The sequence below is a fragment of the Oreochromis aureus genome, linkage group 20, assembly GCF_013358895.1.
Source record: "Oreochromis aureus strain Israel breed Guangdong linkage group 20, ZZ_aureus, whole genome shotgun sequence".
Classification (NCBI taxonomy): domain Eukaryota; kingdom Metazoa; phylum Chordata; class Actinopteri; order Cichliformes; family Cichlidae; genus Oreochromis; species Oreochromis aureus.
Genome location: NC_052961.1, coordinates 13,405,667 through 13,433,606, shown reverse-complemented (window position 1 = coordinate 13,433,606; position 27,940 = coordinate 13,405,667). Strand labels below are relative to the sequence as shown.

The window sequence follows — 27,940 nt, the reverse complement described above, 5'->3', positions numbered from 1 at the left end:
TTTGAAATTGCAGATTTCGCCAATGAATCACTTTTATCGGTGTCCCCAGACGAGGTACACGTGCTGCGCCTTCACAAAGCAGTGGTCTGGTAAGGGGATTTTCATGAAATGAAAGACAAACAAAGGCACGTTCATACCATAAAATAGTAGAGCAAACAAATTAACCATTGGTGTCCTGTCTATCAACAAGCTAGTTAGCTTGTGGTGGTGGTGGTGGTGGTATTTTTGTTACAACTTTCACAACACACTGTAGTGTTGACTTCTGAGAAAATTCTAGTCTTGTACAGGTTGCTCAGTTGTTGATCAGCTTTCATATGACCAGGCTGTGCGCACACTATCAGCTAAGTAGCCTGTTAAAAATGAGGATTAGCTTAATTGTGGATGCAAGAGAAATCATAACCGGATTGTTCAAATTAGTTTCTCTCCAAATAAAAAAAGCACACTTTAGCCACCTTTGGTGAAATTTTATAAATTTAAATAATACTAAACTTTTTTGTAATCTCAAGGAAAGACAGCAATGGAACTTGTGGTCAAAGTTCATCACAGTTAAACCATAAACAAAAAAACCCCCAACCAACAAACCGAACTTTTCCCAATAGCAAGTATTTTGGAACAAACTTGTGCTCTTCAAAATCGTTGCTATTTAAATGTCGGTTTATAGATTCTTGGCAGAGAAACTTTTATGAGGCATATTTTTCCCTTTCAAGTTGTATTTTAAGAAACTGTTTTAAGTTGTACAAGAAAGTAATTTTTCCAGCATATGTTGCTAATCAATATACCCAGCTTGGTGGAGGACACGAACCACCCACAGATTATTGTGGATAAATCACAATGCCTTACTTGTGTGATCTTTTCGCTTGAGAGAGACTCTTCAGCTTATAGACAACACTGGCTGACCACTTGTTTACATCCTTTTTGTTTCTTTCTTTTCTCCTGTCCTGACTTACGGACTTACCGATCTACAAGCGCAGTTCGTGGATACTGAAAAGCTTGACCAGCAGAGAAAAAACTTTGTGCCACAAAGGACATCAACAGACTACATTTTGTGAGCGCTAGGTCTCTATCCCTTTGTTCCTTTTCTCACTTTTATTCTCCTGTAACACAACTGAATGCTATTCTGCCTCTGTGTTTCTCTCACTGCATGAATCCCTCCACCTCTCTCTCTTTCTCCCTCTCTCTCTCCATCCTTGGCTTCACAGTATCTATCCCTGAGGGCCGATCGATAGACTGCAACAGCCTTTCAATGAAATCTCCTCTGTGCTACTGGAGAAAAGAAATGTCGTTCAATCGAACCGATAACTCTCTCCTTCTGTTCTTTTTGATCGCTCCCTCTCTCCCTTTCTATAAATACAATCTCCTTTTGCCTCTGTTTTGTGCACGGTGCGAGGAGGATGATAGGGAGGCGGTATGGGCAGCAGTCAGAGGCCACGGCTAGAGGCTTGTTTGATGATCAGTTGGGAGAGATACTGTGGAACCATCACACCACAGGCATTGTAAATTACCTCTGAGTAATGCAAAGCAGACATTGCACGAAGCGTGAGGGTCGAGAACAGGTAGGCACATTCAGTCTTGTGGTCAATGTAGAAAAATCGCTGAAAGAGGGAATAGCTGTCAAATAAAACAGGACGCAATCAATATCACAGGACTTCATTTGACCCAACCTCGCATACAGACACGGCTGCAACTGTCTCTGGACGTGCAAGTGCGTGTGTGTTCAGCTGACAATAATGAATAGGTTGGTGATAAAAATTTGTAGGTGTGAGGTGTGCAAATGTCAGCAGATGTATTTTCAGAGATTCAAAGTCAACACCCTAAATTCCCACTGGGATTTAGAAGCAAAACATCAGCTCATAAAAACTGCTTTCATTTCGTGGGCAAGTTGGGCAGCTCCAATATCCAGCTGCGAAAGATATGTGTTATCAGTCGGCCCAGTGCAAACCTGTTTTGCCAGTTATATCTAAAATGAAGAGGTTAAACAACTTGCTGCTCAAGTCTGAGTCACTCATTTCCTCGTTTTCCCTTGTTTTCTCGGTGCTTTTTGTATTACAAATAAATTAAGGTGGAGGGTAATGGGATACTCAATGACTCCTGGTCTATTTATAAGTACCTATACACAATGAAACTGTAATATCTATACTCTACTGAATGCTCAAGTGTCATTTCTTAAAATTATTGTTCATTATTATTATGCGAAGGTAACGACGTTCCCAAGCTCAGTCTCGGGAGTGACTCAGTGGCTTTTCAGGTTTTAATTTGGTCATTTAGAGATGTGCTGGTTTAAATTTGAAATTCATTTATCTTATATAAGAGAGGACATGTCAATCCTCATAAAGCCTGATAACCACAAACAATCACAGCATCGAACCCCTCACAACAGACATGACACTGAGGGCTCCTTTTAGTTCTCCAGTGGTGAATGGATCCCCGAAGTGGCATTGTTAGGTGCACACAGGTGTTTTTTCACTTTTTAAAGTGACCTATCATTAACTGGATAAACAGACACTCTAGGGGATGTGTCAGTAACAGTAAGAAAGCTGTAGCCAACAAAGTCCAATTTCTATGTCATGAATCGGTGGCATTCTCAGTAATCTGTTAGTCACTGCAAGCTGTCAAGCAATCCGCATGACTTCGACCCAACAGAAGGGAGTTGAACTTTTGACTACTACTACAAGCTATTCTTTAGAGGTCCTAGCAACAAAACTGCTTAAACCTATTGAAATTCTTCTTCATATGTTTAAAATCGTTTTTCAATTTGTCAGATCACAGGACATTTTTCCTCTTTGCCTCATTTTATCTTATATGAGCTTGAGCTCTTTTTTTGCATTTCTAAATGTTGTGAAGAATTTAATGTTCTCTGGTTTCCAGAAGGGTTTCAAAGGCCATACATTGATTTCCACTACAGAACTGTGTGTGTGTGTGTTTTTAATGCAGTGCTGCCTAAAGATCACAACCATTCAATACTGGTTTCCAGCCTCATTCCTTGTGTACTGACATTCCTTTAATCATATTGTGCACCATAGTTGATCAAATCCTTAAATTCTTTGAACTATTGCACTGAGAGGTTAATAATCCCCTCTGCCAGGCCTGTCATGTTCCTAACCTACTGCCATTTAACCTCATTCGTTGTATGATATTTAATCAGGTATTTTAGAGTGGTTTGGATTGCCCTCGTCCAAACATGTTCAATATGTGTTGCTGTTCAAACAGAATTCAAAACATTTTAAAAGTATATAATCTAAATAATTAAAAAATAATTATACATGTATGTAGATATTTAAAAGCTTCTTAACCTTTTTAAGGGAATTAAACTGTATGGTAAGTCAGTGCACATTCTAAAATGAATTATTTGTAACAATGTTTACATTTTTCTCTATTTTCCTTACCACGGGTGTTATTTTGCACCTCCACAACCCTATACTTATTTCAACTGAAGCATGTTGTTGCCAGGTCATAGAGTGTAAACCTCTCCTTTGTCTGCTCCACAGGCCAGGTAGAAAAAGCCGGTAGGTGTCAGGAAGCTTTCCCTGCCTTAGGGGGTGCTTATAATGCTCGAGCAGGATTCTCAGTGCCTGATCAGCAGAACGATGACACTGATGCTCGGGCTAGCCATCTCTGCTACCATGACTCCTCCAGCATTATTACATGTCCAGATACCATCTTTAATTCTACTTCCTTTAAACAAGGTGGATGTGAGGGTCATTAAACCTCCATTCATAACAGTAATTATGTGATAAGACTTGCTGAGGTAAGATGGACAGGGAGGCTTTAAGCGGAGAAAGAGCGAATAACCAGCTAATTTTTTTTCCAGGAGTGAGCAGCTATGCACATTATGTTTCCATCAGTTTATATCAGAGGTTAACTTATTGTGTCTCCTGAGTAGGCGTTATCGATATATCAGCATTTAACATTTAATGTGCAATTTTCCAATTAACTTTATTGACAATTACCAGAATATTTACTATCTTTAGGACACAGATATTATATTTTTTATATGATGTTCGTAGTATTTTTCTAACTACTGCTGATAAATTTTAAAATGATTAACAATGGAAACATAACATAGGAAAAAAATTACAGCATGTTCAAGATTTTTGAAAGGTTATCACGTAAAAAATGTTAACTGGATTTCATGTTAAATAGTAATAAATGTATGATGCTAAAATGTACATTTTCAAGATTATAAATGACAAAAAGCAGTGAAATATTTATTTTCTGATATCCCCTGACTTGTCTGCACTATCCTAACTGTCACCAGAACACCCAGAGTGTTGACTCACGGAGAAGCAATAAACTCTACCGAAACATACAGCTAATTCACTTTAAACTCCATCAACCCTTTTCCCTTGTCGCCAGTAACACTGCAGTACAGCGCCTGCATTAGGCAGGCTTCCTTGCATGTCAATAGTCAGCCATCTGCTCTGGCTCCTGTAACGGACAAGAGCCCAGCAGAGAATTTCACCCATAGGAGGCCATATTTGGATAAATGAGGTATAGACAAGATGGTTAGAAGCTCAGCAATGGTCAAAAAAACCTTTGCCTCACAGGTGAGTGGGTGCAATCCCCCAGCTTTATATATAGGGTATGATGTATGGCTGTCTTTTTATCGCTGACCTGAGTGTAACCTGTGTTTGACCTGGTTATGGCTCAGTTCTCTGGAGGGGGAACCATCATAAGTAATCTGTTTCAGGGGAGACTGCAATATGCTGCAGGCATGTCTATTGTGAATATAAAGCCAAAACAATTAGGGATTTGTTTTGTTCTGTTTATGGTAATTTTCGGAGACAATCAGACACGAATCCATCACACACCGCAAATTCCACCTACAATGGAAACACACAAAGCCACACAAACTCTTTTCTACTTTCTCGCCACCGGTTGTACACACCCACATAGATCCACCCACACACACACATGCAGATGAGAACACGCATATACTCGAAGCCCAGCGCGGTGTGCAAGTTGAGCAGAACAGAAACAGTCCAGGTTACAAAAGGGGCTACAGTGCAATCAGTGGAAACACAGGGGGAAATTCAATTAAATTTCTTTCTGCAGAGGAAATGCCGTACACACAATATAACCGTCTGTGTTCAGATTCCATTATGTTGTCACAAACCATGAATCACAATGAAAAAAGCCTCAAAACAACTTCGATTTTCAGGAGATGTTGACTATAAATTATTTCTCTAACCCCTGGCTCAGTTTTAATTATGTAAGCGCTTGCTTAAAGTTCTTGCTGCCCACTGAGTAATCATTTCATTTTAAGATGACAAAAGAGAAATACATTTTGAAATAGGAATTTTCAGGAATGAGTTTTTGCAGTGATGTGTTCCTAAACCTAAATATTTTCTTTTTGCATTTTACATATGATAATTCCCTACAAAATTATTTTTTCTAACTTAATTTCCAAAGGCAGTCAAAGCGTTGTTCTTTCACTGACACAATACTGTCGCCAATTCAAATAGAAGGTGTTTGTGTCTGAAGATACACTGTTAAGTGAAGAGAGGATATGAGAAAAAATATATTTCAAACACCGAGTGAAAACTCCCCGAGGACCATCAGTCAGAAGACTGCAGCACTTAGAAACTAAAATAGTGCCAGGCAGAGAGCATAATTAGGCATTTTAAGTGCTTTACATAATACAGTCAGTCATAATGAAGGCCCTGTGGGATCCAGAGGCTGGGCGGCTATTGTCACTCTGCTGCAGTAGGAGCATTCATAAGAAGGCTGGAGAAAGAGATGGAAGGATATGGGGGAAACAGAGAGGTGGAAAGTAATAATGCATAAAAAATGGCGGTTACAAAACATAAATATAAAATTGTGAAATGGAGTTAACTTAATTAACATACAGTTCCATTACGGAGTCAAGAAATGAGCCAAAATCAGTGATTTACATTTTTAAATCCCCCACCCCCAGAGTGCACATGAGACACATCCAGACAAACATAATTAATTTAAAATGTGATTTTGCAAAGTACATAACAAGGTTGCCGCAATACTTTGCTATAACAGTATTCCTCCCTTTGTCTCCCCATCTCTCCTTCTCCCACCTCTTTCTGTCGTTCTTTGATGAGTGAACCACTTGATGTTGACAGTGGATTGATACAAGCTCTTAATGAATGATGTTTCATTAATGGTCCCTTAATCGGATTACCTGCAGGCAGACAGGCTTCATCTATCTCTCTCTTTGGAAGTTGAACACTGAAAGAAGAAAAAACACATTTAGAGAAGCAGAGACTTGCATCTGTTCCACATTTAGCTTTAATTGCATGGACACATTTAATGGACACACGCTTTGCTTATATATTGACAGTATGCAGGAGGCACACAGGAGGCAAGCAGGTAATACAAGCCTATATTTTTTAAAAAGTGCTTTAAAACTGGATTCCTTTACAAGCAACCCTGCCTAGGGCTTTGATAGTTTTTTTTAACAGTCAGACTGAACTGATATACATTTCTACTTACAGTGATAGCAAAGCGTGGTTCAAGGAGAGGAACTTTTAAACAATCAGTCCATTCACATATTAAAATAGTTCACAAAAAAGCAATGGAAAAGAAAATAGTTTACTGTTACATGATAAAATGTATTTCCAAGGCTTTTTAATGCTGTCTGACCATGAAAACTACACTTTGTGAATGAATCATGTTTTACTCAACCATTTTGTCAGAAAATATTTTTTGTGATGTCTTTTTAAAAATCTGGACACATCTGCAGGTTTGTAATTCTGCAGAAAACACATGTTGAATGCTAACTTGTTAGAAACACTGCACAAACATATCAAATAAATGAAGAGAAGCCTGCAAGCTCATTTGGGTAGCCCGAGCAGAGTCTGCTCTCACTGCGGCACTAACGCACCCATTCAATCAAGGTGGTAACTACTTAACATTAAAAAGACGGCTTTAAAATAATTTTTATGGTACGCTGGCTTGTAATAGCACCGACACAGTCTTTTTAATCTCATTCTCCCTCTCAGACATGTGTTGTAGCAGTACTTTGGTTAGCAGGTAAGATGTTCTGGGAATAATGTTGCCAAGGACGCGCTGACAAGGATGCTGAGAGCAGATTATGTGTACTGAGGACACAAGGCCCTGTGGCAAGGGACTGTGTAACAAGCACCAGCTGCATGAAGTCAAGAAGAAGCAGTGTGCATGGATGCGGAAGAGGAATACAAGGGACAGGCTGCTAATTAAACTAAAAGCTAGCACAACCAGGTCAGATATAGTCTAGCATTTCTAAATAAATACAGCTCACTAAACAATACATCAGATCTGCACTGAAAAGATACCAAAGAAAATGACTGGCTACATTCTGACTTAATGCTTCTTTTCTGAGCAAACAAAGTTGTCAGTTCACCAAGCCAAGGCAACCCTGCTCAACAGAGATTTAGCCACTAGCATCTTGGTGGAGATCTGCTTTATATATTCCAAACTGTGTTGGAGGTACATTTTTTCATAGCTGTCAATAGCTGTGATTATTTATTCTAAAGGTAGAAGAATAACTTGTATAAATTAAATGCTGAACTAGTGAGTTATTTTCAGCTGAAGCTAATGTAATACCAAGTTGTCTGTTGCTGTGGACAGCAAAATTGCAGGTTTGCACCGAGACAATGTTTTTTGCATGAGCAGTTGAAAGGCTGTGCTTCAGAACCATTCACCACATGAACTTGTAATATATTCTCATGTGGTGACAGAATAATTGAAATAGTGAGTTCCCAAATGGGAAAATTCACATTAACCCTCCCCCTGAGCTTGAACAACAACTCAAAGAGATTGCAAGAATTCTTGCACATGGCAAGTTGTTGATATCATATATGGATAAGACTTGGCTGTCAAAAGTAATTGCTTGGTAGATTGCAAGAAACTTTTGATTAAAGTGTGAGATAACCAGTGCCTTTTTGTGCTAATGTTAAATATGCAGTTTGGTATTATGTTGCAACCACCACTTGAGCTCCATGCAGAGTGACCTAAAATAGAGAAGTTATGTATTTGAAGAAACCCTGATGACAACCCAGGTAAAGCAATAATTTATTCTTATTGCTTATTCTTAATAATTTATTTACTCTTAAGTTGATCCAGAACATTGCAGCAAGACTAGTACTTGGGACTGATAAGAGAGACCGTGTTTCTTCCATACAGTATTAGCTTCTCTTCTGTGGCTCACTGTTAAAATCAGAACTAAATTTTAAATCCTTCTCCTCAAATACAAAATCTTAAATACTCAGGCCTCATCATATTTTAAAGACTTAATAGTGCCTTATTCATATCTTTTGATTAAACATGTAATTCAGGCTGGATTAGGTGATCTTGAACCATTCCTTAGTTATGGTGCAATAGGCTTGGGCTTCTGGAGGGCTTCCCATGGTGCACTGGGCATTTCTTTTTCACTCTCCATGTGTTTATACACCACTACTGTATTTGTCCTGTCTCTCTCTGCTCTCTTCTCTTTCCCTTCAACCCCATCCAGTTATGTCAGATGCCCCTCCCTGAGCCTGGTTCTGCTTGATGTTTTTTTTCCTTTTAAAACTGAGTTTTTCCTTCCTACTGTCGCCAACTGCTAGCTAATATGGGGTCATGTGATTGTTGGAGTTTCTTTCTTTAAGGTGACTCTTATTGTTAACTGGCACTATATAGGTAAACCTGAATTGAATCAAATTAATGGAAACCACAGTCAACACGTGTTATTGTGTTGTTTTCAAATCGTGACATAAAGTCACGCAAAAAGTCATAAGAACAACTTCATTGCTAACAGCCAACAACTGAAGAACAGACGAGCACACGGTTAACTTCCAGCAAAATTGCCAAAATTCTGTTAACCGGCTGCTGTTGTCACTGCTCAGGAAATGACACGCATCCCTGGTTTAAGCATCACCTTGCCAACTGCTTGCCTGAAAGATACAACAGTGCATTTGCCATTGTTAGACAGATTTCAAAAGCACTGCCCCCACCTCAGCACAGGCTCTGAGTTCAGCTGCAGCCGAGAAGGAAAGTTGATATCTGTGGTGCTAACTTTTTCCCAAGCAGAGCTGAATTTGTTCTTTCATCCCGCTTCGCAGCCATGTCAAAAATGTGTGTATAGTAATGAAAACCAAGCAAGAATCACATCACAACACTCACTAAGCATTCTCACTTTTATAAACTGTCAACCTTTTACAAACAGCAGGCTCACTATAGCTGTCAGGAGCGGGAATTACTTTGCATATGAGTTTTTATTCAATTATTTTTAACACGCCACTATTATTCAGTAGTGTACATTTGGAGAAACCCCCAAATCTCTCAGATTTTAGATAAGGTAGCCAAGAGAGCTCCTCTCCTGGTCGTGTCTCATCAAACCACTCAAATATTCTGATTTATTCCAGCCCACACTCAAAGTTCATGACACACACTGTTAATTTACAGCATTTAGTCTAAACTGGCAAAGCAAGGAGTTTGATGACAGGTATAAAAGTGTACAACAAAGGTTAAATTTTATATGGGATTATCTAGCAGGGTCAATTTGGATGTAGGAAAAATAACAACCCACTGTAATGTTAACACCATAAAGTTCATACTCACCCATAAGAGAAGTGAGCCCATAGGGATATGAAAAACGAGAGAGCCAGTCGGTGTGTTTATTAAGTTCTCTCCTGCAACCATTTTAAGTTAGAAGGTAGGCCAGGATGAAAGTGTATATCAGATGTGAACTTTTTAAGTGTGATTTATGGAGCTGCTATGATTGAGGTGTCAGGATTTATGGCCAGACCTGCTGACAGCAATTACTCCCCAAACACTAATGCAACTGAAAACTCTCCTGTGATAGATCTGGTTATTAATGCAAGTACACAGGTATGCAGCCACTAAGGGCTCCGTGGAAAGGTTAAATTTATCATGGTGACATTTTCTTTGTATTATGCTACCAATGTGACCAAGGGACAGTGGAAGGAGATGCACAGCGATGCCCTCCAGTTGTACACCTATCCCTCAAATACTGGAATAGAAAAAACAACAACAAAAAAAAGCTGCATTTCTAACTTAAATGTATAGATTTCTGTTGCAAGGTCATCATCAAAAATAATATTACCATTATTTTTACAAGAACAAACAGATCTAATAATGAGGTTACTGTCACATTAACTTAATGCTGATTAGTTTTCATCTCCCTTTTAAATTAAAAAAAAAAAAACCCAAAACAAAGATCTACTAGAAAAGTTGTTTATCAAACAACAATAATAAAAAAAAAAAAAAGAACAAGGATGTTTATTTAGTTATTCTGAAGTGCTGCCAGGAAAAACTCTGGATGAAATAATCATCTTTGTAATATATTTAAATGCTGTTTGAAATTAATCATACCAGTTTCTACCTCGGGACATCAGAGTCCTGTCATGTACAAACTTGTCACATTATTTATGTGAACTGAAAAAAAACTGTGCGCTTAATCAGTGTTGTGTGTGTGTGTGTGTGTGTGTGTGTGTGTGTGTGTGTGTGTGTGTGTGTGTGTGTGTGTGTGTGTGTGTGTGTGTGTGTGTGTGTGTGTGGCCATGTGTTTTAATATCCAGGTTTGTGTGTCTGCCAGTTTCGCATCTTGTCCTCTGCAAAAAGATAGAAGCTGTACAGTGACTTCACAAAACATAAATGAGAAGTTAAAAGAAAGAATTTATGTTACATGAAAAGACTGACATAAAATAAAAAAACAAAAACGAAATAGCTATTCTTTTTAAGTCTGCACAAACAGCTTCAGGTTCATACTTGAAGTGCTTACAAAGAAAAATGTCTCTGCAATCTCAGTTTTATTTACAAAGCTTAAAAAAAAATGAATAAAACTGTAAAACAGTTTCCTGTTAAGTGACCTTAATGGATCCATGTTTGAACCCATGGCCAGCAGGGAGAGAGCACCTCTTGTTTCCTGTGTTTCCTGCAGCATCCAGCACCTTGGGGTTGATGTTTTAATGGAGTGTGGGAGGCAGACTCCTAGGTGTTTCAGCATGATAATCCAGACTCTCCAGAACTCAGCGTGGCCATGTGTGTTGAATGCAAATGCAAGCTGAAGAGAGAGCACCTCAATTCTGAACTCTGCCTAAGATTCATTTGTTCGGAACACTAAACTGGCTTGAAGATGCAGTGAAGCCTCCATGCTTCTGTAGAGTAAGTGTTATCCCATGGCCTGGGGTTAAGTTGGGATTTGTAATGTGGATGGGGGCTCTCTGGTTTGAGGGTTAGAAAGTTTGAAGACTGAATGTGCCGTGGCTGACTCCCCAGATAGTTTAGGCCCAATTTAACCCCTGGCTGTAGCATCTGTTCTTGCTAGGCATCCATTATTCCTGGGAATTTTAAATAAATTTAAGCTTCTTATATATTGTACTTTTGCGACTCATAGCAAGCAAAATATTTTGGTATTGAGAAAAAGAGCCAAAGTGATTAATTACGCCTGTTGTGAAAACAGAAGGTTATTATTTTTACTTCATGATGGAAATGGAGAGCAGTGCTAATGTGCTCTGAGGTGTTGCACCTGGGTTTCCCGTGGTGAGGGGCCCCGCCCTCTCTGAGAACATTTTGGAAGAGAAATGAGTAGTTTGTGTGTCTTCACTCCTCTGACAGCTTCAGCTGTGCTTTTAAGGATTTTATAGGATGTTGAACCAGCATCATTTGTTATTTTGGTAAAACCAGTTTTGGGACTCTTAACATATGGTTAGTTTAAAGGTGTTAGTAGTTTGCATATTGTGGTCAGCTGAATTCTGTTTTTTTGGGGGGGTTTTTTTGTTTTTTTTACCCCCTCCCAAATCGTGTGGATAATTGTACCTATGGTGGCCACTGTAGGACAAACACTGGCCGTCATTCTTATGAGTGTAGGCTGTTAGCCAGCTGATGCATCTTAGCTACTGCATTCATGATGGCAGGGCAACATGGCACCTTCCCATTCCTGTGTATTTTTGTACATGTATGCTTATGGAAGATGTAAGTACACACTAGTCAATGTATATTTATGAATGCAACATTTGTTTCTATTAAACAATCTCAAAAGGTACTTACTGTACCTATAAAGGAGGACCCCAACAACACAGGACACACAGGCAGATTTCAGGAAAATTCAAGTCCAGAGACAAATGGATAACAAAAGCACTCTGTTTAGTCAAGGAACACAAAGCACAAAGATGAACAACAACAGGCAAGAGGATGAACTAGGTTAAAAAAAAAAAAAACAACAAAAAAGGAATGGTTCTAGCAGAATAAAATGGCTGAAAAGTATCTAAAAAGCATACTGGTTCAGGGCATTATCTAAGTGCTCACTCACATTTGGCAATTTGTACCATGTCTGAGCACATTTAACCCCCAAGGTCCAATTTATTTGACTGGTATGATCACTGTGTGCTGTGCTGGGGTGCAGCTGAAAAGTTTGGCCCTGGCATGAATCAGTTGCATTCATGTAGTACCTTGGAATGCCAAACCTCAAATTCAGCTGCCTCTCTGGAAATCACTTTAAGTGTTTAATACATTTGTGAGAGGATATCTGCATAACATCATGAATCTCTTGTTTTCTACAAGACCACTTTTCAAGAGGTCATGTGTGGATGAAAGAGAGAGATCGGCCATTAGAGGCAGGAGTTGAGATGCTGAGACAAACTGAAGTGTACTTGGACCCGGACTGTTAAGCACAGAATGAACCCAGGCAGTCGTGCTTGGGCACACACTGCGGACAGTGTGAGTACACTCTTAGTGGCAACTGGTCTGCCACAATAAATGGTTCAGGGCTTTCTCTCTTATCTCTTTTATCTTTGGACACTCTGGAATATCCTTTATCAAAGCAAAGGGGACAACAAGTGCTATGAGGCTAATCTTTGACAACTGTTCATTTCAGTTTTTTATTGAAAACATCCATCTTTGTGCTGCATAATTAGAATGTAGTCTTATAAAAGTCCAGTCAGAAGTCTTCATAAACATTCCTCCACATCTGTCTTTGACCCTGCAAAGGTCAGAGAAATGTGTTTAGGAAAGACTTTTCTATACATCCACCACCCTGGATTTTAAATACATAGGCAAGACATGTGAGGAACCAAAAAGTACCCGGCAGATAGCCAAAAAGGAGGGAAATACAAAAAGTAAGGGGGGATGGAGGGGGTGGGGGGAAAGAACAGGCACACAAAATAATTAAATTCAAAAACAAACAAAAGTAGCTAAAAAGAGAGGCCAAAAAAACTTAACAAAGGGAGACCAAGACAAGGAAGACCAAAAGAAACTGGTAAATAGCAGACAGCAAACAGACAGATGGGCATAACAAGACAAGAATAGGGGACAAGACCGATATGTAATATATGAATTCTCTGCATTACTGCACACTGATGTACTCTATGTCAAGTGAAATACACCATTCAGGGCATTACCTTGGGTAATAAAGAAAATCATGTCAAAACTCAGTAAAGAAACTATAGTTTAGTTTTAGTTGTTTTTTTTTTAACTTCAAAAGATGTTTTAATGCCTGAGATAACAATACATATGCATGTCATCGTGATATGGTGATTCTCTAGAGAGTCCTCGTTCCCCAGTGGGCAAAACAATATATGTATATGTAGAATTCAAGTAATAAATGTGCAAGAACGACAGAAAATAGGAGTAACTGCTGTCTCAAAATTCTTATATATAAGCATTCATGCAGTTAAAGCAAAAGAAAGTCAAGATGGTGAGAGGAAGACACATACAGCAGAAAGTAAAGCCAGGGTAGGGGGAGGCTGATGCAGGTTAGAGTCAAACCATGCAATAAAAGGTTTGAGAGGCCATATGAAATATAAAGCTCCAAGGCTACAGCACGGGGGGCCTGACAGAGCTTCTGTTTTCCTGGCTTTGCCACTCTACTGTAGGGACGATTACATTAAAACCTCAGGGATGAAGAGGACGTTTTTTTCTGTCTCTCCAAACCCTCACGCTCTACAACAACAGAGCACTAACTGAATGGGGAGGAAACAGGTCGAGCTAAAGAGACGCTTGACCCTGAGAGCCCATTTTCATTATTTAGACATGTTTGTGCAACAGAGTCACTTTTCTGGGAAAGAAGAAGAAGAAGAAAAGAGTGAGTAGCACTGCTAGAGCCAGAAACTGTGTTCGTACTCTGCCTTTAAAAAATATTTGGGCTTCTCACTGTCATCAGCTGAATTTAGAGCAGGTTTTTAAATTGCTACACCTTCCACCGCAGGAGAAGTTTTTAACATCTCTCTCTGTCTCTTTCTTGGCATCTGGGAACCCATCAGCTGGCTGCTGACAAAGTCATTTTTTCAGGGCTTCTGTTGTAACCAAGATATCCAGATAACAAATAACAAATAGCAGAACTTGGACTACAAACAGCAGCCGGGAATTTTCTGGTACCATGAATCTTGTCCCTCCCCTACAAATTCTGCATATTCATATATCTTTGCTGGAAGTATATTCTTGATATATCTGATCACCTGTGATTAAGCTGTGGTATAAGACATAGGGTTACCATGAATGTATCACCGCTTAATCTGATTCAGACACTTTTCATGAAGTCTTCCACCAGCCATTGTGAAGCAAACAATTCATCTTTTTAAACCACATTTCCAAGTCCTTCCATCATTTCACCATCACATGACAATACCTGCTTCCTGGGCAATTATATCTAAGAGATAGAAAGCATTCTCTCCCTTCTCTAATCAGAAAGAGCAATTGCCTTTGATAATTTACAGCCAGTTTAAGTTTATACTGGCAGAGACAGATTTTGGAGAGCAAGAATGCACTCTAGGCATTATTGCTTTCTAAAGACATTCATTTGCAGACTATTAAAAATTAAAACTGGAGGTGTGGTACAGTAGCTTTAATTAACAGGTGCAGCAACATTCAAAGCTGTTGTGGATCACTGCCTGCTAGGAAATCAGACTGTTTTGATAGGAATCCAGAATATTGTAATAATTAATAATACTAATGAGAAGCTGACTGAATTTCTTTCTGTTGCATTTTGATATTTTTTTCCACATGGCAAACTGGATTTTCGTGTTTGGTCGTGGGTGTCTGAAGAGGAAAGTATGAGACTTGGAACATTGCACATCTTAATGTAACCAACCCTAACATATTGTGACATTCAGGTATTAATCTAATATGCTAACAGTTTCATTTATAGCTGTAATTTGAAACAGATACATAATAGCACCTATCCAGGGATGTAAAAGAAAGAAAGACTCACTCCAAGAGAGTGATTGCAGTAAGTTAAAGTCAGACTGAAACAGGTTGCCAGGTAACCGGTACAGTCGCATTCCAACCAAAAGTGGACATCTCAACCATTTGCAATCAGCCCCAGCCCCAATATATCAAGGTAAAACATATTACATTATATTACATTATTCATTTAAAAACTCAGCAACTTAGAAGATTATTTTTTTAAGTCTCTTAACTTAAGGAATCTTAGAATAAATAGTGGAAAAGGGCTGGTTTGTATACTGTAGTTATTTTGAACAGGTTAAACATGCAAAGATTCACTTTTCTTTCTTTATTGCGAAGAAGAAGAAGAATCAGAATCAGAAGAAGAATCAGAAGAAGAATCAGAATCAGAACCAGAACCACCACCACCACCAGAAGTAAGAAGAAGAAGAAGAAGAAACCTCACTGAAGAAGAAGAAGAAAAAGAAGAAGAAGAAGAAGAAGAAGAAGAAGAAGAAGAAGAAGAACCTAGCTACTGTACTGGTGGTTTATAAAGTAGCGTGTTTAACATTCAGGCATAAAAATCAAAACAAAGGCTTTAGCTCTGAGTGTTATTATTTTCTGAAGGATTAAAACAGATATTAAATAAATAAACACAGGGCTACAGTGTACATGTACACTTTGAGTTTGTTTTTATTTTGGTTTTTTTACTTTAAAACTAGCGTGTGACACCGCTAGAGTATAAAAAGTCAGAGATACAGAGAAAAACTGTTGATTATTTTTGGGGGGCTTGTTTCCATTAAATAAAGGATCCAAAGCATTATTTGTTACACAGATGACAGCCTCAGTGCGCAAAGTAGGAGTTTAAAAATAGGTCTGATATTACACCAAGTCATGGGCCAGTTAGGCCAGTAACTAGTATACTCAAAGGCAGGATCCAAAGAGACCACAAGAAGTCAAATATTAAGAGCTTTATTTTACACTTAAGATTAAGCTACAGCAAGGGTACAGAGAAGGGGGAAACTGAGGAAGCAATCTGGGAGGGAAGAAAGGAAAGTTAATCTGGGTGAGTTATTTCTAAAAGGTTCACAGAAAATTTTCACTGAGGTTAAAGAGGCTGTATGTTTCTTTTTTCCAGGTAGGTGTCCAGAGAGGAGGGGCTTAGTGTCCACTGGCTTGTTTCTTCCTGGAATTAAGTTGTAGTCGAAGGAGAGAGAGAGAGATTGAGTCAGAGAGTGAACAACCATAAGCATAAGGTGAGTTTCCAGTTTAATTCCTGAGAGACGAAGACCAACTGTTATGGAAGTGGTGTGACTTTCAACAATAGGAATCCACTCCTACAGCTGGCACATGAGGACTTAGAACACACTGAGAAGACACATTAGCACACAAGGGGGAGAAGAAAAAATGTGCAAGGAGCTACGGCACTACGGTGCCTGTTTACCACACTAAGAAGGCAGATAATCTGGCAGAAGCTGGACGGCAGCGCTTGTCCTTTTATGCTGTGGCTGATCAGGCTGATGAGACACAGGTGATCTGGCTGAGGAGTGGGAAAAGCTCTGGACTCCACCCAAAGGGGTGGAGAATGTTGCTCAACACACAAACAAGTGGCGGACTATGACATCTTGGGCTCAGAAGAATCAAAGGCAGGTTTCTTTAAATGTTCTTTATTGCAAAAAGAAAAGACAATTAAAAACATCATGCCATTTAAGTGATCACATTTGCAAAGTAAGCCATCTACACTTCCAGCGCTCTTGCATTTAAAGAATTTAAGAGATCCTTAAACGTTATACTGTTCAATATTCACTGTCACTCAGTCTTGCAACAGTTCCTTCTCAGTCAGCAGTGTCTCCTCAGGAATACACAGGGTGTGTGACTGTGACTTCTCATCATCAATGCAGTTTTATTTCATCCTTCACACAGCTTCAAATCACTCCAGGAGCATTTCAGAACCAGAACATTTAGACTTATGCTTTCAAAAATTCAACATCTTTAATAATTTGTATTCAGGTCACAGCAAAATTGGGCTGAGAAGTGGTCAGTGATACAGTGATGAGTCAAGAATGTGTTCTTTTTGGGGGCAATTAACTAAAAATTGACCTGTTGGGTTAGAAGGCTGATAAATTTTAAAAAAGGATTTAGCTAGCCAACTTTTGTGAGCTGTACTTCACAATAAGTAAAGGCTTCTGCACTCACTAGAGAAAAAAAACGAGATTTTTCCAGACTTCTGAAAGACTCGTCAGGATCTCAGTATTCAAACAAGCCATTTCTGAGTGAGCCCTTTACACTGGTATTTTCATTCAAGTTGTTTTATTTTTCATTGCATATGTTTGTATTTTAGCCTTTTGTAGGAGGAAATTGAAAATGCATCTTTTAGGAAACTGCCTTCCAGGGTAAAGCTATTCAGAAAATGTGTTTGCAGTGTTCACTGCTAGATAAGGAAAAATCACTTTTTTTTCTCATGACATCAGAATGCTAAGTGCTCTTCTCAGAACTTTTTGAAAACACTTTATATAAACACAAGTTGGTTGGGCAAATTATTGACACCATGCTCTTGACAACATTTCAATTGTTTTTTAGCTTTTTTTCATGTGGACAGATTGTTTTTTTTCTTTTCCAAAAAAAAGGCCTGTCTACCCACACTTTTAAAAAACAATTTGATAGTAAAACTACATGTTACTAGGCTACAAAGTCATTATTTGGTGCAAAATACAGCTACATTAGCACTAGGTACAACTACTTCACAAGTTTCATTACTTTACACACTGGATTGTGCCCATTTTTGCCCTCAGAACTGCCTTGACTCTTTGTGTCATTCATTTAACAAGGTGCTAGAAACATTCCCCAGAGATTTTGGTCCATATTGACATGATAGTATCATGCAGTTGTTCTAGATTTGTTGGCTGCACATGATTTGAGCCATTAAGATGGCTACACTGTGTTCATAAAGGTATGGACATGGTCAGAAGAAAAAGATGTATACTTTGGTACAAAGTGGCCCTAAGGGTGCCAAGAAAATATCTCCCACATCATTACACCACCATCACCAGCCTGAACCATTGGTAAAAGGCAGGATGCTTTCATGCATTTCCATCAAATTCTGATCCTACCATCTGAATGTTGCAGAAGAAATCAAGTCTCATCACACCAGGCAATTTTTTCAAATCCTCTGATGTCAAAATTTGGTGAGCCCGTTGTTACGAACACCGTGCAAACTGTAGCCTCGGTTTCCTGTTCTTAGCTGACAGGAGTGGCACCCAGTGTGCACCCAGCACACCAGCCTTTAGGTGCAGACTCCAGGAGCGCTCGCTCTCTCTCTCCCCTCCACATGTCTGTGGTGCTAATAGACAAGCAGCGATGACTGATTTGTTTTCTTGTTTATATTCTTCATTGTTACAGTCCCTAAATTAATGGCTCAAAGAAACCTCAACTAAAATGTAATGCATGTAACTTAAGAAAAATATAAGATGCCAAAACACTGCTGCTATTCTTCAACAGTCTTTCAATAATGAGAATTTGATCGCTTACGAGAAACCAACAGAAACAAAAAGAGTCAGGAGCCCAAAGCTATAGCAAAAGAGCAAGAACACAGAATAGTTTGTTGATTCAGGCTTCTCCCCTGAACTAGTTTTTGGTCAACTTAAGTAATAGAAACAAAATTAAAACTGGACTGTTGTTAACTCCCAAGTCAAGCTACATTGATAAGCAAAACTGTAAAAGCAACAGAAAGATAAAGCCAGTGCTGACTGAGTTGAGGGAGAAGAGAGAGGGAGAGGGAAAAAGACAAACCGTTTTTATCCACGTTTGTCTTTTGTCCCATCTCCTTCTCCTCACCCCCAACCAGTCGCTGTAGATAGCCGCCCCTCCTTAACCCTGGTTCTGCCAGAACAGGGTTACCTCCTGTTAAATATTTAGTTTTTCCTTTCCATTGTCGCCAAGTGCTTATTCATAGTTGATCATCTGATTGTTGGGGTTGTCTCTCTATTATTGTAGGGTCTTTACCATACAGTATCAAGTGCCTTGAGGTGACTGTTGTTGTGGTTTTGTGCTATATAATTAAAATTGAATTGAATTGAAAAATTATTAAGAGGAGGCAAGCTTCCTCTGGATCCTTGTAATTCAAACTCATACTTTAGGGTGAAAAACGCGTCCACTGCGCTCTACGCGTCCAGTTAAATTGTGTGCACAAATAAATTAAACTGTAAATCTACACACAAACTAATAAGAAGGCTGTAGTAGTTTTTCTTAGACCTTAGAACTTTTACAGAACTTTCCTGTCCCATATTGAGCTGGTTTCTAGCACACCTGACTAACTAAGGGTAGCAAGTGTCACTGTAGTCTCACTATGTTATTGTATTACAAGACAGACTCATGCCTGTCTTAAATCACCAGGCACTGCTTGTTTTAGTGGAAGTACAGAACTCAGCCTGAGTATTTTTGCCACAGATCTTGTAGACTCCTAGCTTGTTTCCCATGATGTTTTCCCAGCAGTGATTACTTAAGTCTCCATCGGTGTAGGAAAAACTGTAAAAGAGGAGTGACCACAGAGAGTAAAAAAGAAAGGGAGAATATTCTAAGTCACTGATAATTAGGCTTACTGTGGAGTTACTCATGGGTTCATTTTGATAATTAGTTCTTACATTTTTTAATTTTGACTTTTTATTTGTGGTTTCTAATAGTCTGAAAACCATAACAATATAAAATCATGGATTAATGTGTTTCCATTTTAATTTGTTGCATTATGCATTACCGCACAGACAAAATAGACCATTAAAAACTATAGTTTTACACTCAAAATATCACAAGTAAAAATACAGAAGAATTATTCATAAAATCAAATGTATCAAAAGTTAAAAATGGTTAATATTGAGAATTGACCCTTTCAAAAGTTTTGCAAATGTATTCTTTCATATTTTATACGCATCAACATGAAACAAACTTTTAATTTTGGGTTGGCAATTACGTACTTTGTATAATGTGGGATAGTTTAATCTTTAAAAATGCATCCAGTTTGAGCATTTCTTAGTAGGTTAATTAAAAATTGTAAAACTAATCCACCACTACCAGCAAGAGACAGGCACTTAATAAATCATTTCAGCTGAGAAAAACATTTAACATTAAAACTTGCCTTATTTTTTTTTTTTTTTTTTTTGCACCGTGGTTTGTAGCACCAGCTTTCTGTGATACTCATGTTTACTGTGAAGTCTATAGTGAAGGGACCAGACATGCATTTCAATCAGTCTAGCCTGTTTTTATTGAAAGCTATCTATAACTGACAGCAAAATTGTTTAATGTTCTTTAAACAGTAAAATGTCTTGTGTCAGTTTTGTGATAGGATGACGAAGACTTGTGCAGAACGATGCCAACATGAAGATAAAGTAAAATGTTTGAAGGTTGAGGTTGAATTTAGAGTAGTATGCAAAAGTATTGAACTTCTCCTCATATTTGCTTCCAACAACCTTTTTGAATCATTTCCAGTCCAGTCCTTGTACCTAACCATTTTTATAGGATTTTTTCTTTTTTTAGTATGTTAAACCACTTAACATGTGTGAATCATTCAAGCATAAAAAAAGCAACCTACCTCAAAGAGCGACCCATCCGGTCTTCACATATTGGAAATCTTAGCAAAGAAACTATTTCAAATTGTATTTTAGGCACTGTTTGTAAAAAATGCAGTGTTCCCAAAAAGCTACTAGCCAAAATTTGGCATATCTTGGCATATCATTTCCATCCATCCATCCATTCGCTTCCGCTTATCCTTTCCAGGTTGAATCTGTCCCAGCTGTCATAGGGCTACAGCACAGTTTGAAAAATGTATATTTTAGTGACAATCCAACAAAAGCTAGTTCCCAAAAAGTACCGGAGCTACTAGCCAAAACACAGAAAGACCCTTGGGTGGATATCTTGGCATATTGTGTGCGGCAGTGTTCTTAACCATGCCAATATTGTGTAGTGTTCTTAAATAAGTTGGGGAAACTAAACAAGTGGAGGACAAAAGAAGAAGTGGCAGGCAGAGGAAAGAAAGAGATAGATGGCTAGATGGATGGATAAAGCAGATGAATAGAAAAAAGAATCATAGATAATAAACCTACCACAAAAAGTGAGGAGTTGTGTTTGATCAGTTATTTATTTGTTGTAACAATGCTTCTTGGCAATAACTCTTATACCACTGGAATGCCTGTTTATTTCCCCTTTAGTGGAGCCACATTTGTAAGGACTATGCATTTGTGGACTGAGCAGTTGAGCATGTGGGTTACGCCCATTAAAAAATTTCTCTGCCTGTGCCAAAAAGCTTATTTGGTATTGTTTTTGGGATAATGGACACAACCAAATACTCAACTCTGCTGCTCAATCCACAACTACATTTTCTATACAAATGTGTAACAATTTAAGGGGAAATAAACGGACTTCCCAACAACATAAGAATTTTGCTACGAAGCATTGTTGCAACAAAGAAATCATTTACCAAACATAAATTTCCATTATTTACATACAGAGGAGGTCAAAAGAGAGATACATTGCTTCTGCAGCCATCTATAAAACACTGTAGAAGCTCTGTCATGGTTTGGTTTTTCAAAATTGATGGAATTATAAACTAAGGAAAGTGCTGTTGGATTTTGATCCACCATGTAATACCATCTAGAAAACATCTGATTGGCAATGGCTTCATTTTTCAGCATGACAATGATCCCAAACACAGTATCAGCGCAGTAAAAGCATACCTAGAAAGACAGACAATGGAACACTATTAGTCATTAGAATTAGACTCTGCAGAGCCTGCACCTCAACGTTATTGTAGCAGTGTGAGATCATCTTCATAGAGAACAGAAGAAAAGGCTGCCAACATAAAAAATAGAACTATAATGTCCTTCAGCAAGCCTGGAGAACTATTCCTGAAGCCTACTTAAAGAAAAAAGTTCAGGCTATGTTGACGGATAAAGGTGGTCAAATATTGATATGTTGAAATATTGACTTGCATGCTTTTTAGAACCGTACAAACTCTGTTGTTGCCTTATATTCTGCATTTCCATGTATGTTTTCCCACTTTTCAGTAAATCGCTACATCTATTTCTGATTTTCCTACTCAAATATAAAGAAATGAGAGGTTGCTCAGATGTTTTGCACAGCACTGTTGCCTATGTATTTTTCATTATTAGATTTGCTAACTTTAACAAATATATTTAAAGAAGAGATATGACTTATCATGACTTACTGCTCCTATAAAACCTGCAAACTGCTCCTCAAAGTTTTTCATCTTTATTAAATTAATTGAAGACAGACAAAGCTGCCATTATGTTACTGTCACTCTTGCGGTGAATGTTTAACATCATGTACTATTCAACTAAGCTAATGTCTGAGAAATCAATTGCTGTATGCTCTCTCACACATGCCCAGATATTAAAGTTTCAGAGCCCTGTGAATTAATGTTTAATCCTGGAAGTGTTATGCAGGAAGAGCAATATGTTCCTTGTCCTCCCCTAGGCTAGTTGGCAGCCATGAAGCTCAGTGTAGCTTGAGTCAGAGCCTGTTTACCGGAGGGGGAAAATGAGGGAGGAAGTGAAAAAAAATCACAACAACACAGACGTCAAATGTCTTCTACGATAAGTTTGTTACCTTGAAGGCAGATTATACCCTGAGACAGTGGCTTCTAAAAAATATTTGTAACGCCTTTGGGTTTACTGTCTTGGAAGTTACATACAGTAGGTTAGACGTACCTTCAGACGTATACTGAAGCTTTCTTTGAGCCAGAAAAAGGAATGATGGCTGAATGGATCCAGTATTAGGTATTTTAATATTAGGAGTTTGCCAGACTTTTAAATCCTCTGAGTTTACTGATGTGTCTGCTGTCTTGACATGAGGTTTCTCAGTTAGAAAACAGTTGGTCCAATGAGCACTATAGCACAAATAAAAATCAGACAATCAGCGCCATGGCTGGGATTAATGCCATTGTCAAGCTGTGCGCCACCACAGGGATGTTTTAAATGGCCGGTGCTTGCTTGTTTTCAGCACTTAGAAGCACTGCTAGTGAAAGACAAATGGAGAAACCTGGGCAACCGTTTACCATTTACTTGAGTCCACTCTCCCAGCAAAACCAGTACGCTGGCACAACTGCGCACAAGTCTCAACTTAAAATAACATTAGATGCCAGCAGATATGTGATATTTCTTAGCCAGTTGGCTAGGAAGAATTCAAATCTCCTTCTCCATGAAAATCAGTTAAGCGTGAGGGCAGTCAGACTGAAGATGGAAACAGAGTGTAACGAGTTGACAATTCTATCTGATATCAGGCTATGTTAGGATGATATGCTCCACTAGACTCACTGAGACTGATTAGATCTGACATGCACAGACAAAGAAAAACTGACAGAGACTGATGTCAAGCAAAGTACATTAACAAAGACAGGTAGGACAAAGTGACAAAGGCGGGGTTCTAGAGCAGTTGAATAAAGTTGTGTTTTCAAACTCTATTTTCATTTCTTTACGTTTCCTTTCTGTTTTTATTCCTCTGGATTTCTCCACCTTCATTTCCTGCAAGGTTAGCATGACCTCAAAAGCCAGAGGAGTGGTGATTATTCCAGGTTAAAGTAAACCTTTAACCAAAGAAAACAAAGAAGGAATTCTTGTACTTTCAGAAATATAACCTACAAATGCACATGTTCCAAAATACCTACAGATATACATATGTCGATATACAAAAAGTCCAAAAGAAAAATACCGCAAAAGAAATGCTCCAGGTGCTCGTGAGTCCTCTAGAGAAGGCCTGATTTTGGTAAGCAGTGACATAACTATATTTGTGGGGGGTTTTCTGTTTTTAAAAAAAATATATATATATTGTTGGAGCCAAACTGTTTTAGGTTATGAATACCAGTCATGGTTGATTACGCAGAAATACCATCTCTACAGTAAAGCATGGTGGTGGCAGTATCATGTTGTGGGGATGTTTTTTCATTATCGGGAATTGGGAGACTAGTCAGGGTTGAGGGAAAGATGAATGCAACATTGTTCAGAGACATCCCTGATTAGGATCTGCTCCAGAGCTCTCTGGATCTCAGACTGGAGCTTAGGTTCATTTTCCAACAGGATAATTGATAATACTTTATTTATCCCGAGGGAAATTTTTTAAAGGCTGCCAGACGATCCGGCGCCATATGACGTTAAGCACACTGCCAAGATAACTAAGAAGAGGCTTCAAGACTGCTCGTGAATGTCTTTCAGTGGCCTTGCCTGAGCCCAGAGTTGAACATCTCTGGAGAGATCTAAAAATGGCTGTGCAGTGATGCTACCCATCCAACCTGATGGAGCTTGAGAGGTTCTGCAAAGCAGAATGGAGAAACTAGCCAAAAGTAGGTGTGCCAAGATTGTAGCATCTTACACAAAAAGATATGAGGCTGTAATTGCTGCTAAAGGTGCTGTAACAAAGTAGTGAGCTATATTTTGAGCTATATTTGGTCAATGTGGGGCACTGTGTGTAGAATTTTGAAGTGAAAAATTAATTTAATACATTTTTTAATAACAAAATGTGGAACAGGTGAAGCGCTGTGAATACTTTATGGATGCACTGTAAGAATATGTTGTCTGGCTTCTTTGAATCATGTAAGGCTAGCCTGCAAAGTGGTCCACCATCTATACTGAAATCCAGTGCCAGGTGAGCACAGCTGGGCTCAACGATGCCAAGCTCTCCATCTTTGTCTCCCCCTGCTCTTCCTTTGCCCCCGACACTCACACAGACTGACCTGCCCCCTCTTGCCATCAGATGTCACTGAAGATGCATTTTAATCAGAATCTCAGTGATGGATTCTTTCCAAAAAGATAGATATATCGAGCAGGAGAGAGAGAAGCCTTAACTTTGGTAAACTTTTCTTTCAGTCTGTTATTGTTTTTATAATATTTTCTCTCTCTTGTCTCTCAAAAAGCAGAGGAGGATCAGCTTCCTCTGCCTCAGTGGACCAGCAGCCTCTCACAGATACCAAGACCCACTGTACAAGTTTATCATATGTTTTTACATTTCATTTATTTTCCCTTGTTGTGTATAATATCTACTTCTACTTTGTTGTGGTTATGTTTAAGGATGCATTCTATTAAGGTTAAGTTTAGGGAAAGGTCTTGGTTACAGTGGCTGTACCAAAAAAACAAGTGGTATGGGAAGAGTTTACTATTGATTAACAAAATGAAAACATCGACCTTTTCCAAACGCCACTTAAGAACTTACGTCTCAGCATGTGAATTCATGTCTTGGTGAGATAAAATAAATTGATAAAGCATAGTATTGTAATATTACATTAAATGGAATCAACTGAAAAACCATCCAGCACTGGACTGCCCAAAGCTGGAGGGGGGTTGCACACTCACGACCACTTTAGACTGCAAAGCGACTGAAAATAATTACTGTCTAATTTATAAATGCGGGCAGATTGTGAACATGTTGCCATCAGTCTGAATGAGTCTTTGTCAATGAGCACAACTTGAGGGGACTTGACTCAGCTGGCTGCCAGCTGGCTGTATTCTGGTTATTTTCCTATAGAACATGAAGGTTGCTATGTGCAAATATAATATATTATACAAATATAATGTGAATTCCTGTGTGTGTAGACAAGAACAGATATGTGATTTGTTGCAGCTAATTTCTCTATTATCTGAAACAGTCCAAATATCAGTCTGCGATTAAATTTTATTAGTCCTTTATTTATTCAGGTAAAAATCTCATTGAGATTTAAAATCTCATTTCCAAGAGAGACCTGGCATCATGGCAACAAAAGTCACATACCACATAGGTATATAACATTTATAAATGGGGTCAAATTGGCAATTACATGCAATCTGACTCCTTTTTAATGGGCAGGTCAATCCAACAAAACTTCACATCATCACAGCAATTATTAGAATCTACAAAAACGTTTATTACAAATCCAAATTCTATTGATTTTCCTATATATAAAGTTCATTTCATCATCCTCCTGTAAACATGATATGATGTTCTCCATATGCCTTTGTTTCATTTCATGTTCAGTGTATATCACCAATATGTACCTCAAGATTACCAAAATTTGTTTCCGTTATAGAATTTTGTTCAAGTCGACACTAAGTAGCGTAGGAAGAATTTTAAAAAGCACTACAGTTCTGGCTTTTGCTAGCTAGTATACTACTGGCAATATTCAGAGAAGTTTACGTCTTTCTTGCTGAAGACGTTTGTGCCAGAATTTAGTTGATCGTGTATTCCCATAAAATTCGCAAACTATGAGCCAGACAGACTTTTAAAACTATGCCAACTTTTCAAAATCAGAACAATTATGGAAAATGCTACAGCCAAACAGGATGACTGGAACTGAGGCAATTCCCAGACTGTAATGTCACCTCAAACCCTTGATCCCTGTAGCTACAGGGATTTAAAAGATGGATTTGGAACAAGGAAATATTGATTTGGCTCCACTTCCCCTGTTGGTGGCTCAGGATTAAAGAAATAAGCCACCGTGGACACTCTGACCACTTGACAAACTTCAAAACCTATGAATTTGTATGTGTCCCCATTTAAATACATATTGGTTAATGTGTGATTCATGTATGTAAATGTGCAAGTATGTTTACAACAACATTTTTGTCAGTTGGTCATTAAACTGTAGCCAGGCTATCTTTTTGATGGTGCTTTCAACCCCTCACATACAGGTCCTATGTGTTTACGCGGCACAGTCAGTGTAAGCGCCTCACTTGCAGACACCTCTCTGTTGAGTTAGAGCCTGGCAACGCGTGCGCTCCCTCTGTCTCAAACCACCTCTCTGTTCAGCTAGAGTGCTCTTTGTATAAAAGACACCCCTCTGTGTCCCTGGAATGGTTCTTATTTGCAGTCAATCTCTTGGTTTTTTTTTTGTCATACGTTTTTCTTCCTGAAGTGAATCTAATTTTCTCTTTGCAGTCAATTTTGGTATTCCCAAGAAAACATTAAACAATGGAATTGAAATGACGTGATTTATTTTTTTTTATTGAAATCCAATCAAGCTTTTAATGAGTTCTTGTTCTCTATTTTATTGCCATTTTTCACCACTTTTGCCAGTATCCATTGGTACAGATCCCAGGTTTAAAAAAATAATTTCAAACATTGAGGAGGTACTTTTAAAGTTCCCAATCTGTTTGACCTCAGACTGCTATTTATAACACACAATACCTCATTCCCCCAGCTTGACAGAGATTTAGACTAAGAATTTCCCTGTTAAAATCAGTACTTCACAAGCGATATTGAGAGCCTTTAAGAGGATTACATTGATGATGCGCCATTTTGTTAAAGAATGTAACATTAGGGTTACTCTATTAAAGATAGTGCTTAAAATGTGTTAGCCAGGCTTTTTGTCTTGCTTCTCCTTGATAAAATTAAGAACAAAATCGGTGAAAGAAAAGTGCATTTCTCCTTGCAGTGTGAAGAATAGTTGTGGAGATGTGATTTAGAAACATGGCTGTCAGATTACTGTCTCCAGCTGTGGAGAAGAAGAGGCCATGCATCTGCTGGGTTTTCTCCTGAGGCTTATTGTCACACTGCACAGTAGACTGCTGTGTGCTGTCGCACAGCAGGGCCACGAAGGTCAGGACATGTGGTCTCTTCTTAAAGGTAGGGAAAGTACACCATGGTCCAGGCATATTTTGTGTTCTGGCTCCTTTTTCACCTGGATAACCTCAACTCACCAGCCTTAGGCTTTCAAGAACAATCCTGAGAGGTTGCAAAAGACTTAAGCATGGCAACAGATATAGCTGCCCAAACTCCGAGGACTACAGTAGCTGAATAAAAGTAACATTCATCTAAAAGTTGCCACCATCCAACTGTTATCTTGAAATCAGCAAACAGG

General features: G+C 38.6%; 1 long non-coding RNA gene across 2 annotated transcripts in view; it reads left to right on the top strand.

The window, feature by feature from the left end:
* The window catches only part of LOC120435372, a 63,307-nt gene extending 46,339 nt beyond the window's left edge, over positions 1-16,968 (top strand). For both annotated transcript variants that reach the window (XR_005609681.1, XR_005609680.1), the window contains exons 3-4: positions 16,250-16,367; positions 16,455-16,968. This is a non-coding gene — a long non-coding RNA (uncharacterized LOC120435372). The remainder of the gene's footprint in view (positions 1-16,249; positions 16,368-16,454) is intronic.
* The last annotated feature ends 10,972 nt before the right edge of the window (positions 16,969-27,940 follow it).